Source organism: Saimiri boliviensis, chromosome 10, assembly GCF_048565385.1.
Source record: "Saimiri boliviensis isolate mSaiBol1 chromosome 10, mSaiBol1.pri, whole genome shotgun sequence".
In the NCBI taxonomy this organism is placed as follows: domain Eukaryota; kingdom Metazoa; phylum Chordata; class Mammalia; order Primates; family Cebidae; genus Saimiri; species Saimiri boliviensis.
The window spans coordinates 89,288,935-89,303,117 of record NC_133458.1 but is presented as its reverse complement, the minus strand read 5'-3'; the positions used below and the strand labels follow the sequence as shown (position 1 = coordinate 89,303,117).

Below are 14,183 nucleotides of genomic sequence, written 5' to 3'. Positions count from 1 at the left end.
TAACTTTTAAGCTCTCAAAGACTTTGGAATTGGTGGCACCAGCTACTTATCTATGGAAACCAAGTAAAGAGGAGAAGTTGAGAAGTAGTTGGAGTGGTGGACCTCTCCCTCAAACAATTCAGCGATGCTGGATCATTGCTCCATCCCCACTTCAACCTTAGCAAAAGCCCGGAGTTTTTTTTCCTCTAGAAATGATAAAAACACAGTCTTTAGACTGTAGATTCAAGCGTAGGTAAAGTCAGTGACAGAAGTATTATCTCTAAATACCCATGGGCTCTTAGACTCTGTCATGAAGGACTCTAGTTTCCAAACAGAAAAACGGAAAATCATACCCCTGCATATCTGATCAGCCCAAGAAGAAATACTTGGTGTTTCTGAGGTTGGAGGTTCCCCAAGAAACAGCTCAGCTAGATTATCCTACTTGAAGCCAAAATTGGACAGCCATATTCAAAGATCAGAGCTTTCAATCAGCTTTTTAATTTTAAGGGTAGACAGTCAAGGAATAGCAGACCACTGAGAATAGCCTCAAATGAAAGATAAAGACCAAAACATTCAAATAAACAACTGGAGAAAGCTAACTCAGAGTGGGGAAAAAGGATTATGCAAGCAGAAGAAACCTCCAAGGAAAAAGTTATTAATATTTTAGTAGATAGAAAATAAAATACTTTAACTGCAAAATGAGAATAAGATGCTAGAAAATGCAATTAATAAAACAAAAAAGCTCTTAGAAATTAATAATGACATCCAAAATGAATATTTCAATAGAATGGTTGGAAGGTAATATTAAGGAAACAGCTCAGAAATTATAAGAGAAAGAAAAGAGACAGAAAACAGAGGGAAATAGTAAGATAAAATAATTAGAGGGTCAGTTCAGGAAGTATGGTATTTGAATACAAGTATTCAAAAGAGGAAACAGAGAAAACTAAAGGAGGAAATCATCAACAAAGTAATTCAAGCATATTTCCCAGAACTGGAAGACATGAGTTTCCTGACTGAAATTGGAAACTGAATGTGGTACTGAATGCCGACCACAATGCGAGAAAATAGGCCCACACCCAAGGTAACACTGTGAAACTTCAAGATGCTCAGGGAGATATTAAAAGCTTCAAGGAAGGCAAGACAGGTCATATATAAAGAACCAGCGACCAGAATGACTCTAGACTTCTCAACGGTAACAAGAGAAGCTAGAATACAATTTTGAATCAAGTTGTAGGTAGAATAAAGACATATACAGTCCTGAAAAGATTCCAAAAGGTCAGCTACTACACAGCCTTTCTCAGGAAGCCACACTTTAGCACCACTAAAACAATGGAGAAAACCAAAGGAGAGAAAGATTGGAGATACAGAAAATGGGAGAAGGGTAAAGGGAATCTCCAGTGATGGTAAAGGAAAATTCCCAGATGGTAACTCTGCATCAGGCTTGGAGGTAATCAATTCACATTAGAATAGGCCAGGAGACTCTGAGAGAGGCTTCTTCAAAGTGTGAAATGGCTCGAATATCTGATGTGTCTGAATGTCTTGAGAGGAAATTTAGACATTTGGTGGAAAATTGAGGGTTTGAATTACTGATAAATACTTTGAAAACTAAGTGAAGGCAAAAAGTAAGTTTCTTAAATTCAGGGGAAACACAAGAGTTGTATAGAAGAGGAAAAATAATTATGACTTACCCTATGACTCAGCTCTGAATAGTGTTTCTGTAGTTATAATAATGTGAACACGAAATACTGATCTAACCCAAATCAATAGATAAACTACATTGGAATAATAAGAAGATGGAGAGAGTGTGTGTATTGTGTATGGGGAATGAAAAAATGAAATCTTCATCCAACATTGTAGGCAGTTAGTGCAGAATACCTAATACTAAAAAATAAAGAAATAGCAATACAAGCTTGTTGTTTAGAAATATAGAGGTAAAGATTTCAAAAAGAATTGCCAAAGAAAATTGAAAGTGGGTGCCTCCAGGGAAGGACTTCTGCTTTTCTTAATGAATCTTACATAACTATTCAACTCTTTCAACTATGTGCACATGTAACTCTGATTAAAAAAGAAGAGTATGCCACCTCTGGTGTGTTTTTTTTTTTTGTCTCTGGGATGTTTGAGAAGATCTTTTAGGAGTGTGCTGTAAAGGTAATCCAAGCATCCTGAGGGTGATTGAGTGAAATTCCTTAGTTTCTTCCATACCTGGAGTTTGATGAGCTTATAATTTTCAGTAATGAAACTATTTCCAAAGCAGTTGATATCCTATGGAACTGTGGAAACTTTCTTTTTTAAACTGAAATATAGCCCCAAATAATCTTTACTGTTGGTTCTGGTTTTACTACTTGGGACATAAAAAAACAAATCTAATCCCTGTTCTTTATCAGCCCTCTTTAAGCATAATTAGACTGTCTTCATCGAAAAACCATTCCTCACACCCACTGTTACGGATTTTTATCTCCTCACATCCTGTTCAACTTTCTGTAATTACATTCTACTTCTGAAGAGTGTGTGTGTGTGTGTGTGTGTGTGTGTGGTGTGTGGCGTGTGTGTGGTGTGTGTGTGCACACGCATGTGTGGGTGTGTTCAAAACAGAACAGAATATACCAGTTATAGCCTGACTACAGGACACCTCCTTCTTGGCTATAAAGCTCATCAGTCAAGAGCAGAGACTTCAGAGTCAGCCAGTCTGGGTTTAGACCCAGTTTTTTTTTTTTTTTTTTTTTTTAAATGAGACAGAGTCTTACTCTGTCGCCCAGGTTGGAGTGCAGTGGCGCATTCCTGGCTCACTGCAAACTCCGCCTCCTGGGTTTAAGCAATTCTGCCTCAGCCTCCTGAGTAGCTGGGATTACAGGCACCTGCAACCGTGCCTGGCTAATTTAGTAGAGATGAGGTTTCACCGTATTGCCAAGGCTGGTCTCAAACTCCTGAGCTCAGGCAGTCCACCTACCTCAGTCTCCCAAAGTGCTGGGATTACAGGCGTGAGCCACTGCGACTAGCCTAGACCCAGCTTTGATACTTCCTAGCTGTATGACTTGGAATGAGTTATGCAACCTTATTGTCCTTCAATTTCTTTGTTGATAAAATGGGGACAATGTCAGTATCTTCCTCATGAGATTGTTGTGAGGATTAAGCAATATGATAAATGCCCAGCACTTAGAACAGAGGATGTCAAATAGCAGGTGTTTAAAGAGTATTAGCTATTAATCTTTTTCCTAGTATTTTCTATCAGTGTAGCTAAAGAAACCTATTTTTGACTGCTTGTTTTTATTAATCAATGAAGCAATCAATTAAACAGCAAACATTTGTTGAGTGCCTCTCTGTGCCAGATGCTGAGAAGAAGGGGAATAAGACCCCTTATCTGGAAGAGTTAAGTTCATGACAATGTTGACTCATTGAGTGAGTTAGGAACTAACATCCTTTATATTTGTTTTACTTTCTCATTTTGAAAAAAAAATAACATTTTAATCAAAGATAAATGTGCACATCATTTAAAAAGTTAAATAGCCAGGCCCAGTGCTTCATGTCTGTTATTCCAGTGACTCTGGAGGTTAAAGTGGGAGGATCATTTGAGGCCAAGAGTTTGTGACCAACCTGGGCAACATAGTGAGATCTCATCCCTAAAAATAAAAAATATATTAGCTGGGCTTGGTGGCTTACTCTTGCAGTCCTAACTACTTGGGAGGCTGAGGCAAGAGGATTGCTTGAGCCCAGGAGTCCAAGGCTGCAGTGAGCTGTGATCACACTACTGTACTTCACCCTGTGCAACAGAGGGAGACTTTGTCTCTGAAATAACTTTTTTTTCATTTTTAATTTTTGAAAAAGTTAGGCCAGGTACAGTGGCTTATGCCTGTAACCCCAGCACTTTGGGAAGCTGAGGTGGGAGACTTGTTTGAGCCCAGGAGTTTGAGACAAGCCTGGGCAAGATGACAAGTCCAAGACTTGTTTCTATAAAAATAAGTCCATTTTTGTTTCTATAAAAATAAATAAATAAAAATTTTGTTAAATAGTATTAAAGAAATATCAGTGGTTCCTTGTATCAGTCTTTACACTCTTCCATCACTCCTTCCTAGAGGCAACAACTTTTGTATTCTTTTAGCCATTTCTTCTCGCATATACGTCTCAGCGCTTCTAAATAATATGCCTAGATATACTGTTTGCAATTGTGACTTTTAGACATAATCATCTATTATGAAAGCTGAACACCCAACTCTTATACTATCCTTCCTTGTTCCTGTGCCTCACCCTCCCAAGATAATGCAATTTTTGCTTAAATAAACATCTGTGTTTATGTAACTTTTTATGCAAATACAGTCTCCAGTTGAATATTGGGAACTATGGTTGTCTTTTCTAGTTTTTCCTAAAATTGTTGCCTTTTTTTCTATTTGTGGAATTCCTTTGTACCTCTCAGAGCAGACACGCCTTTAATAGACACCAACATTAGATGGTCTATCATTTTCTTTTTTTCTCTTAGGAGAGCCCACTCCTCATCGCCCCACCCCGCCGCACGCCCATCCCTTCCCTCCTTTCCGAGTTGAATGCTCTCCAGGCTGTTGCAGAGCTGTCATCTATCTTGAGACTTTGCTTCACTACGGACCTTTGAATTCTCTAGATTTTTTTCCCAAGTTGGATTCCTCATCTCTTCTTTTCTGGTTTACTCTGTCATTTTTGAGGAGAACATACTCCAGTAGTTAGGTTACAAAGGATCTTCCCTTAGTCCCCAGTGTTGTGAAATTTCACAATGATCTGCCTGGATATGGGTTTATTGTTATCCATTGTTTTGGGCCTCAGTGACCTCTTCAGGAAATCTGGAAACTTAGTCTTTCATGTCTGAGAAATTTGCTTGAATAATTTTCTTGATGATTTCTTCCCCTTGGCTTTCTTTTCCCTCTTCTTGAAACTCTTGTTAATCAGATATCCAGACTCCTGGATTGGTTCTCTAATATCTTCATTTTCTGGTTTTTGCTTTTCCCTCTGTCATTTTACTCACTTTTCTAGAATGCCTCAATTCTGTTTTCTCGTCCTATGTTCCTTTATATAGTTTCCTATTCTTGTTTCAAAGGTATATCATTGTCTCTTATTTCCCTGAGAGTATTCATCATACCTTTAAAGTTTTAATCACTGTGTGTTTTATTTCCTCTACGTTGCTTATATCTATTTGTTTTGTTCTCCAGTTTTCTTGTCCTGGGCTTTCCTTAGACACCTGGTACCCTCAGATGTTTGTTCAGGATCAGAGGACTTAAAAGTGGATTGGATGCTGTAGCCTGCAGACATGGCTTGTTGACTTTGAGCTTCACTGTAGGGTGAGCTGGAAGCACTGTTTGTTTTAGCACATTTTTTTGCTTCAGTCTTTTCTGGCCTTTTTCTCTTGGACTAGTCAGATTCCTCAGAAAGAAACCTTTCTAATCTGCCATTGAGGTTGCAAGCATGCTGTCACTGTTTTGGTGGCCAATTGGGGAAACAGAACTGTGGAAGGAGGGCTGTGGGTCTCAGCATTTTATGGTCACCAAAACCCTGGTTTATGTTACTGTGCTCAAATCAACCAGTGTGCCAGTTGACCTCTAGTCAGGAAGGATTCCTTCAAAGAATAAACCTGCCATCTTTCATAGGGGAGGGGAAGAGGACATACTCAGTGCTGTGGAGCAGGGAGGGTAATTGAAGGTTCAATTGCTTGTCACACAGCCCTTACCCAGCCCGTCCTAGATTGGTTTGTTTTACCATAACCTTCAGTTTCAGAAGCACTATCTGAAACTGCCAGTTCCGGAACCTATTGAGGACCCTGCATTGTAAATTCTGTTGGTTTTCTGTTTTTGCCTCTGTTGGCTGAGACCTCGACATTATATGATGTGCCAAATTATGTCAGCCCTAACTGCATTTGAGCTGCATTATGTATCAGGATTACATTTCTCTGTCTTTCTTTCTCTCATTCTGTTTTCTTTATTCTCTCTTTCTGGGTATTGGCCTTCCTGGATGGATTCTCTGTTTTTTTTTTTTTTTTGTTTTGTTTTTTAATATTCTTTCCCTTCTCAATCTCTTTATCTATACCTCCTGAGAAATTTGCTCAAGTTTATTATTTAACCCTTTTATTGCTTTTAATCTCTGCTATCACATTTAGAATTCCCAAGAGCTCTCTTTTTAAAAATAATGTCTTGTTTCATGAATGTATCTTCCGTCTCTCTGAGGACATTAATATTAGCTGAAAACATTTTTTTATCTCCTTGTTTATTTTTTCTGAATTTCTTATTTCTGTTAGCTCCCTTCAAGAGAATTGCTTTTCACATATTGGTCACTTATTTACTTATTTTTTAGTTATTTTTTAGAGATGGGAGTCTCACTATGTTGCCCAGGCTGGACTCAAACTCCTGGGCTCAAGGAATGTTCCTACCTCAGTCTCCCTAGTAGCTGGGATTACCAGCTTGTGCCACCCCACCCAGCAGTGGTCACTTATTTTTAAGGGAGAGTCACTAAAGTGTTGACTGGGAAGCCTTATTTAGGGGAATTTCATTAGCTGCTGGGCTTCTCTGAAGGGTGATCATCTGGCAGGTCTCCCATTTTTTTCCATTGGAAGAACTTTAACTGTGCAAGGGGTAGGGGAGGTTTCTCTTTGATACTTAGTTTTCCCTGAGGGGAGTTGTCTAATCTCTTGCTTAAAGGACATAACTTGCCTTCCAAGCATTCTGAAGCTGAGATTCAAAAAGGTTGACAACATGGCAATTTTGGTGTGCATGTGCATGAACACATTTCCTTATCCAGTTTGACCCTCTCTCCTAATCCTGTTTTTTGCTGATATTTCATTCTGCCCACTCTAGTGGCTAGAGTCCTATAGGCAAACTACCTTGGCTGTTTAGTGTTACTTTTTCTTAAAATTTCTTTTTGTAATGTCCTTTAAGTAGGTTTGGAGGAAATAAACATCTTTAACTCTTCAAGTAAAACTAGAAGTCCCGCCTTTATAATGATTCATATCTGCTTGGCCAAGTCATGCCTTTCTGACTTGTGTAATTGTTTACATGGAACTTCACTTACCTGCATCTTTTTCATTAGACAAAGCATATTGGAATTTTGATTCTGTCAGTTATCATAAAAATGAGAATATTTTGGTGCTGGCTTTCAAGAAGTTGGGCTAGGTTTCCTGAGGATTCTGGAATATGGGTCAATATACCAACTTCTGCAGCTATGAGCAAGAGAAAGAAGGCTGATACGTGGAGTAAGTGCACTTGTTGTGTGTGTAAGGGTGAGCAAGTGACATAGAACTGACTTGTATGCTAAACTAAAACACAGCACGCACTCATTCTTAACATGGCATCCGTGTACTGCTTGGGCACCTCTGGGAAGCTGCACTGATACCTTTGATTCATACTTTGCTCTGCGTTTGCATATTCAATTTGCCAGGTCCTCTCCTCCTGAGTAGAATTTCTTGAGGAAGCCCAGGTGGTACAGCATGGCCTTTTAAAGGCTTGCATGCAACTCCTGCTCCAACAAGAGGTCATAGCCTAATTAAGATAGTGTGGCCAATGGTAAATCTCAGTCTAATTGGCAAGAACCATTGCTATTATGTTTGAGTGGGAATATAATTAAAAAGCTTAAAAATAATTAAATAGTGGGAAATAATTAAAAAGCTTAAAAACAACAAAAAAGCTCAAAGAATGAATGATTTCCAAATTGTATTTAGAAAATTTAGAATTTAATGAACAGTTGCATTGAAAGTCTTTTTTACCTAGCCACCAAGCAAGAAATACCCATAAAACAGTTCTTTGCTAGCTTATCCTAAATTACACCATGATTTTGAAAGGAATTAAAAATGCTTTTAAAAACTGCTATAAATTACACTGAAGTATAAAGGAGGTTGCTTCCCCAAAGGCTTCGGCAGGGCAGCTTGTCTGCAGACGGGTCCAGGGGTGTGGCAGCACTTTTTATGAAAAAACAAAAGTATAAAGTGGGTTTTCATGAATTCAGACTGGCTGTCATACTGTTCTAAATGACCCATATTTTCAAGCAGGTTTTAAGGTTTTATTTTGAATAATCCGTGGACGCTTTAATGGAACATGAGGAATCTGCTTGCTCTTCTAATCTGAAGTCCAGGAAGCTGGTTTGACGTCAGGGCCAAGCTGTGGGGTGGGGTGGGATAGTGCTCTGGTCAAGGTTGGCTTTCAGTCCTCAGCTTTCTGTCCTATTCATGTGTTCCGCAGTCTCCATCTACAGGGCAGGAGGGAAGGGGAAGCCAACTTGTCCTGGCCTTGGGTGAATTAGAAAACATCTGCTAAGAGAAGGGTTTGCAGTTAGGAGTAGAATACCCCTGCTAACCAGAAGTGGTGCAGATGGAATGTGGAATTTTTATAACAGTTCTTAAGAAGTTCATAAGCTAATATACTTCACCTTCATGATTATTCATAAGCATGCTATGAATTATTATTATTATTTTTTTTTGAGATGGAGTTTCACTCTTGTTACCCAGGCTGGAGTGCAATGGCGCGATCTCGGCTCACCGCAACCTCCGCCTCCTGGGTTCAGGCAATTCTCCTGCCTCAGCCTCCTGAGTAGCTGGGATTACAGGCACGCGCCACCATGCCCAGCTAATTTTTTGTATTTTTAGTAGAGACGGGGTTTCACCATGTTGACCAGGATGGTCTCGATCTCTTGACCTCGTGATCTACCTGCCTCGGCCTCCCAAAGTGTTGGTATTACAGGCGTGAACCACCGTGCCCGGCCTCTCTCTCTCTATATTTTTTGAGATGAAATCTCATTCTGTTACCCAAGCTGGAGTGCAGTGGCACGATATCAGCTCGCTGAAACCTCTGATTCCTGGGTTCAAGTGATTCTCCTGCCTCAGGCTCCCAAGTAGCTGGGACTACAAGTGCCACTGCGAGGGCTGGCTAATTTTTGTATTTTTAGTAGAGATAGGGTTTCACTATGTTGGCCAGGCTGGTCTTGAGCTCCTGACCTCTTGATCCACCCACCTCAGCCTCCCAAAGTGCTGGGATTACAGGCTTGAGCCACCGCGCCCGGCCTATGAATTATTTTTAACTTTGTAAATGTTCAATGGATTTTTATTTGCGACAATGACATTTATAGAATTCATTTTCCATGCCTTATATGTATTGTGATTTAGACTTAGTTATAAAATCCTCAATTGTATTGCAAAATTAAACTATGACATCATAATTTGCTAACATGTTTTCTAGACATAGGAATGAAATTTACTCCTAATAATACTATTGCAATTTTCAAATCTCCTTAGAACCTTAACCTTTTAAATAAAGGGTAAAAATAACACCAGAATGCCTGTTAATATGTAATTTTCTTCTTAGATGAAAACTTTAATAGAACCTTTAATTTCTACCACGGTGAGAACAGAGTTCCCTTATAGAAGTATTGGTAAAATGTAAGGTGTAAAAACTTGAGCCCTGCTTCTAAGCAACTGAAGTGAAGTAAGTTGAGATTCTGGGTGGCAACATGCAGGATTCCAGGTGTTAGGGCATAAAACAGCTGGAAGCTCATCTTTCAGAGGTTGCTGCTTGTGGAGTCTTAGTGGGGCTGAAAAAGGGAAGTAAAGCAGCAAGGATCCTATGGCATGTGAAATGCCGTGTTACTTACCTTTCTTTTGTAACTATTTATCACGGAAAATTTCAAGCATGAAATTACACAAAAGTAGAGAGATTCATATAATGAACCACCATTGTAAAACTTACTTTTAACCTAACACCTTAAACCTGATACGGGGGGAAAAAAAAGTTGCAAGCACAAGTCCTTTTAAACATGGTGGTTCTTAAAAACCACAGCCAGGTCGTATTTCTTTGCTGCTTTGTCCACTCCTCCTCCAACAAATACCAGCATAATACAAATGTGATTTTTTTTAAACAAGAAAAAGCTTTCTAAATTTTGACAGTGATATATTTCTTTGGAGACACATTGATTTGATAGGGCTCAGGGCCATCTCATGGGAATGAACCTGGGCATCTGCCCTGCAAGGTCTTCTGTCTTAAATCAGGTGTAGATGGAGTTCATGGCAGAAGAAGCCGGTGCGAAAAAGGCACTATCACAAGTCCACAGTGGCCTGGGGAAAAGGTAACAGACAAGGGACACACTTGACTCAAGGGTTTAAAAGATGCCAATGATCCGTGGTCCCTGAGAGCAGGAGGAGGTGATGTTGGAAGCTTTGTGCTCTGGGCCCCAGCATCTCCACTCACCTTTCGGGCCCTTATTGACAGCTGTTGCAGGTGAGCACTCCAGGGAGCAAAGACTGCACATTCCTTTTCAGAGGAATGTTACTATTTAATCTACTGTATGGAAAGCCCTAAAACCCCCTAGGGCCTTTCAAAAATAGATGGAGTTAGTCACTGGTGACATTTACAGGGGTTTTTGTTTTTTGTTTTTCCCTCTTTCTCCCCTTCTTGAGAATAGCAAAAGTTTTTCTTCTTTCTGCATAGTAAACTTACCTCCCTTGAGGATTTTTCACCCTGAAAGAAAGACGTGGTTGAAGTCTTTATGGTATTTACTGGATTTTATTGCCAAAAAAAAAAAAAAAAAAAAACCACCACACACAGACACACACACACACACACAAACCAAAAAATGAAAATGCTGCCCGACGCGGGGTTCACGCCTGTAATCCCAGCACTTTGGGAGGCCAAGACGGGTGGATCACGAGGTCAAGAGATCGAGACCATCCTGGTCAACATGGTGAAACCCCGTCTCTACTAAAAATACAAAAATTAGCTGGGCATGGTGGCGCATGCCTGTAGTCCCTACTACTCGGGAGGCTGAGGTGGGAGAATTGCTTGAACCCAGGAGACGGAGGTTGTGGTGAGCCGAGATCGCGCCATTGCACTCCAGCCTGGGTAACAAGAGCGAAACTCCGTCTCAAAAAAAATAAAAATAAAAAATAAAATGCTATAGCCCATATGAGAAAATGTTTCAATGATGTTGACAATGGGGCGGGCTGAAATGGAAGCTGTCAGCTAGAAAAATTGGGCGTGAATTAATGAAAACCTGAAGGGAATGGCTCCTCTGAAGTAGCAGAAGTCAGATTTTTTCCACCTTTCATTTGGATAATAAGTGCTTTCCAACCAGTAGGAACCCAGGAAATGTTTGTGTAAGTGCTGCAGAAGTCTCTTCTCATCACAATGGTAAGTGTCCAGGACTCACACCTGCTTTATAGACGGATGGAATGTAACCACATGTGCCTGGCAATATGATGTGCTAATTGAGAAAGAAACCCAATGAAGGTAGGGTGCCAGTAATCAAGGAGGAGGCTGGACCACATATTCATTGGTCTGTCCTTTTGTTTGTTCATGATTCATTTCTTCATCCACTCATTCATTCGTTCGTCCATTCATTGCTTCTTTCTTTCCCACTGCAGGGCCTTGGACTGGCTATCTTGACTGCTCCCCTTCTTCCTTCAGGTCTCATTTCCTCAGGGAAGTCTCCCCAGCCCCCTCCATCTCCACGTAACAGGTGGAGATTTATTAACAATAGCTAACAATAGCTCTGGGCAGGTAGGCCAGGGCTGGCAGGAGAACAGCATTTTCCACCTGAGAACTCAGGTCTCACCTTTTCTCAGGCGCCACCTTCTTCAAAACCCAAGGTTGCTGAGGGTGAGGTGGATTTCAGCCTGTGTCTAGGGGTGGAAGTTCTTCATGGAACTAACCAGAAAGGATACAGAGATAGGAAATAGTGGAAACTGCTTACGTTTCTGCCAAGTTCATGTGACTCTTAGAATTTGAGGCATATCATTTTCCTTTAAGGAAGCTACAGCCAAGAGAGATTAGGTGGCTTATTCTGAAGCCACGGAACTGAAGAATTTGGTTCCCTGAGATTTCTTTGAACTAATTAAAAGTAGTTGCAGCTTGAAGTGTAGGAAACTGGAGTATGTTTTGAATCAAATTCAAAGGAGACAATTTATTTCCAGAGATATGAAAGGACCCACAGTGTGGATCTCAGAGGAAACATCTGGAAGAGAAAGAAAGGGAACCCCTTGGAGTCACAGGACTTTTCTACTCTACTGCAGTGGTGGAAGAGGAGGTGCCAGCAACTCTGTCAAGAAAACATTCTAGGGGGGTGGGGCAGGGTGGCTCATGACTGTAATCCCAGTGTTTTGGGAGGCCGAGTTGGGTGGATAACTTTAGGTCAGGAGTTTGAGACCAGCCTGGCCAACATGGCAAAACCCCATCTGTACTAAAAATACAAAAATTAGCCAGGTGTGGTGGCTTATGTCTGTAATCCTAGCTACTCGAGAGGCTGAAGGCAGGAGAATCACTTGAACCTGGGAGGCAGAGGTTGCAGTGAGCTGAGAATGTGCCACTGCACTCCAGCCTGGAGACTCCATTTCGAAAACTATATATAAAGAAAAAAGAAAATATTCTGGGAAGGGGCTCTTCTTAGCAGTTGATTTAACCACTGCTGAGCTTTAACAAAAAAATCAAGCTTTTCTCTTGGCACTGTAGAAACTTCCATGTGGTTGTCAATGTTCTATTTAACTCAGGTGTTCTATTTACAGGCCATCAATTGTGTATTTTCAAAATAACTGCACCTCAAATTTTCAGGCTTTTAGTGGGTACAAAGCCCTTTCATACACATGGGGCTTATTTGTTCCCATGTGAAGAAACTGAAGCTTAGAGACATTGACAGTTTACCCAAGAATCAACTCACCGGTTAGTGGAGGAGCAGGGACTTGGGCCTCGGTCTCTGACTCAGCTCTTACAGTTTGTCCTGCGTGCCCCAGGGGAGGGAAATGTTTCTCCTGCAGAATGGAGACTAAGGTTTTGAAAACTCTCAAATTTCATTCTTTCCAGTTTTATTAAGGTAAATTAACAAATAAAAATTTTATATATTCAAGGTATATAAAGTGACTTTATACACACACACACACATACATACACAGAGTAATGATTACCACAATCAAGTTAACACATCCGTCATCTCACACAGCTACCATTGTGTCTGTGTGTGTGTGTGTGTATGTGTGTGTGTAGAACAGTTAAGATCTCTTAGGAAATTTCAAGTAAACAATACAGTATTATTATTTATAGTCACTATGCTATATATGTTAGACTCCCAGAACTTACTCATTTTATCACTGAAAATTTGTACCTTTTGACCAACATAGAATCCCATTTTTCCACTCAATCCATGCATCATCCTTCTCATGCTTTACTTCCCTGAAACTTCTAACCACAGGCTGCAGCAAAAGGTGACAGAGGTGAGCGGCTCCCTATAAGGATAATGACTGTGAGCGATTATCTAGCATCCACTCTGGCAGCCACCAAGTGCTTCATATGAGTTCATTTCATCTCACCATAAATCTCTGAGGTGGGTACTGTAATTATTCTCATTTTACACATGTGGAAACTGAGGCACAGAGAGGTTAAAGACAGTTGATTAAGATCTCACAGTGGGTTTAATATCTAAGATCTACTACCACAAACTGAGTTTTTAACCTATGTGGCAAATTCACCACCATCACCACCATACCACATCAAACTGACTTTTAACCTGTGTGATTCGTTTCAATGAAGACTTTTGAGCACAAAGGGAAGGCGGGCCTCAGTATGGCATTGTGCAAAATATTCTGAAATACTTTGGGGCTCAAATATCTGGGGCTTAAAATATCTGAGGCTCCAAAAAACGATAATTAAAAAAAAAATTCTCAAGTAATTTTGCAAAAAAATTACAATTCGGGACTAAGGAATCCACACGCACAGTACAACACACAGCTACCGAAGTGTGTGTAAAACTGGCGGTCCCCTCCACCCTGTGCCCAGATGTTCCAGGCCATGCTTGCTGCTTGCTGTTCAGTTTCTGCTGTGGAAAAGCCATTTGGAGAGCTACTTGCTCGGCTGGGTTTCCAGTAGAAAGCAGCAACGCTGGGGGGAGAGCGGGGGCGGTTTGAGAGGGAGTAGGGGCCGGGGGGTCGGTGTCCACTGAGATTCCTCAGGCGAGGACCCCGGGGCCGGCTCCACTGAGGCCCCAGCTAGGGCCCAGGCGCACCTCGGCCGCCGCGAGCTCGCGGGCCGCCAGCCAGAGGGGAGGGGAGCTGGGCCCCACCACAAAGCCCAGGCTCGGCGGGAGGGCTCGGCGGGAGGGTGGGGGATTCTGACGAAGCCGTAGCGACTCTTTCTCTTTCTTTTCTCTTTTTCTTTTCTTTTTTTTTTTTTCTTTTCTTTTTTTTTTTTCTTTTTTTGAGACGAGTCTCGCCCGCCCTGTCGCCCAGG

General features: G+C 40.9%; 1 protein-coding gene across 1 annotated transcript in view; it reads left to right on the top strand.

Annotated features, from left to right (window-relative positions):
* The window catches only part of TOMM7 (translocase of outer mitochondrial membrane 7), a 176,059-nt gene extending 164,433 nt beyond the window's left edge, over window positions 1-11,626 (top strand). The window contains exon 7 of the transcript XR_012512167.1: window positions 11,044-11,626. The gene's annotated coding sequence lies outside the window, so the exon portion shown is untranslated. The remainder of the gene's footprint in view (window positions 1-11,043) is intronic.
* The last annotated feature ends 2,557 nt before the right edge of the window (window positions 11,627-14,183 follow it).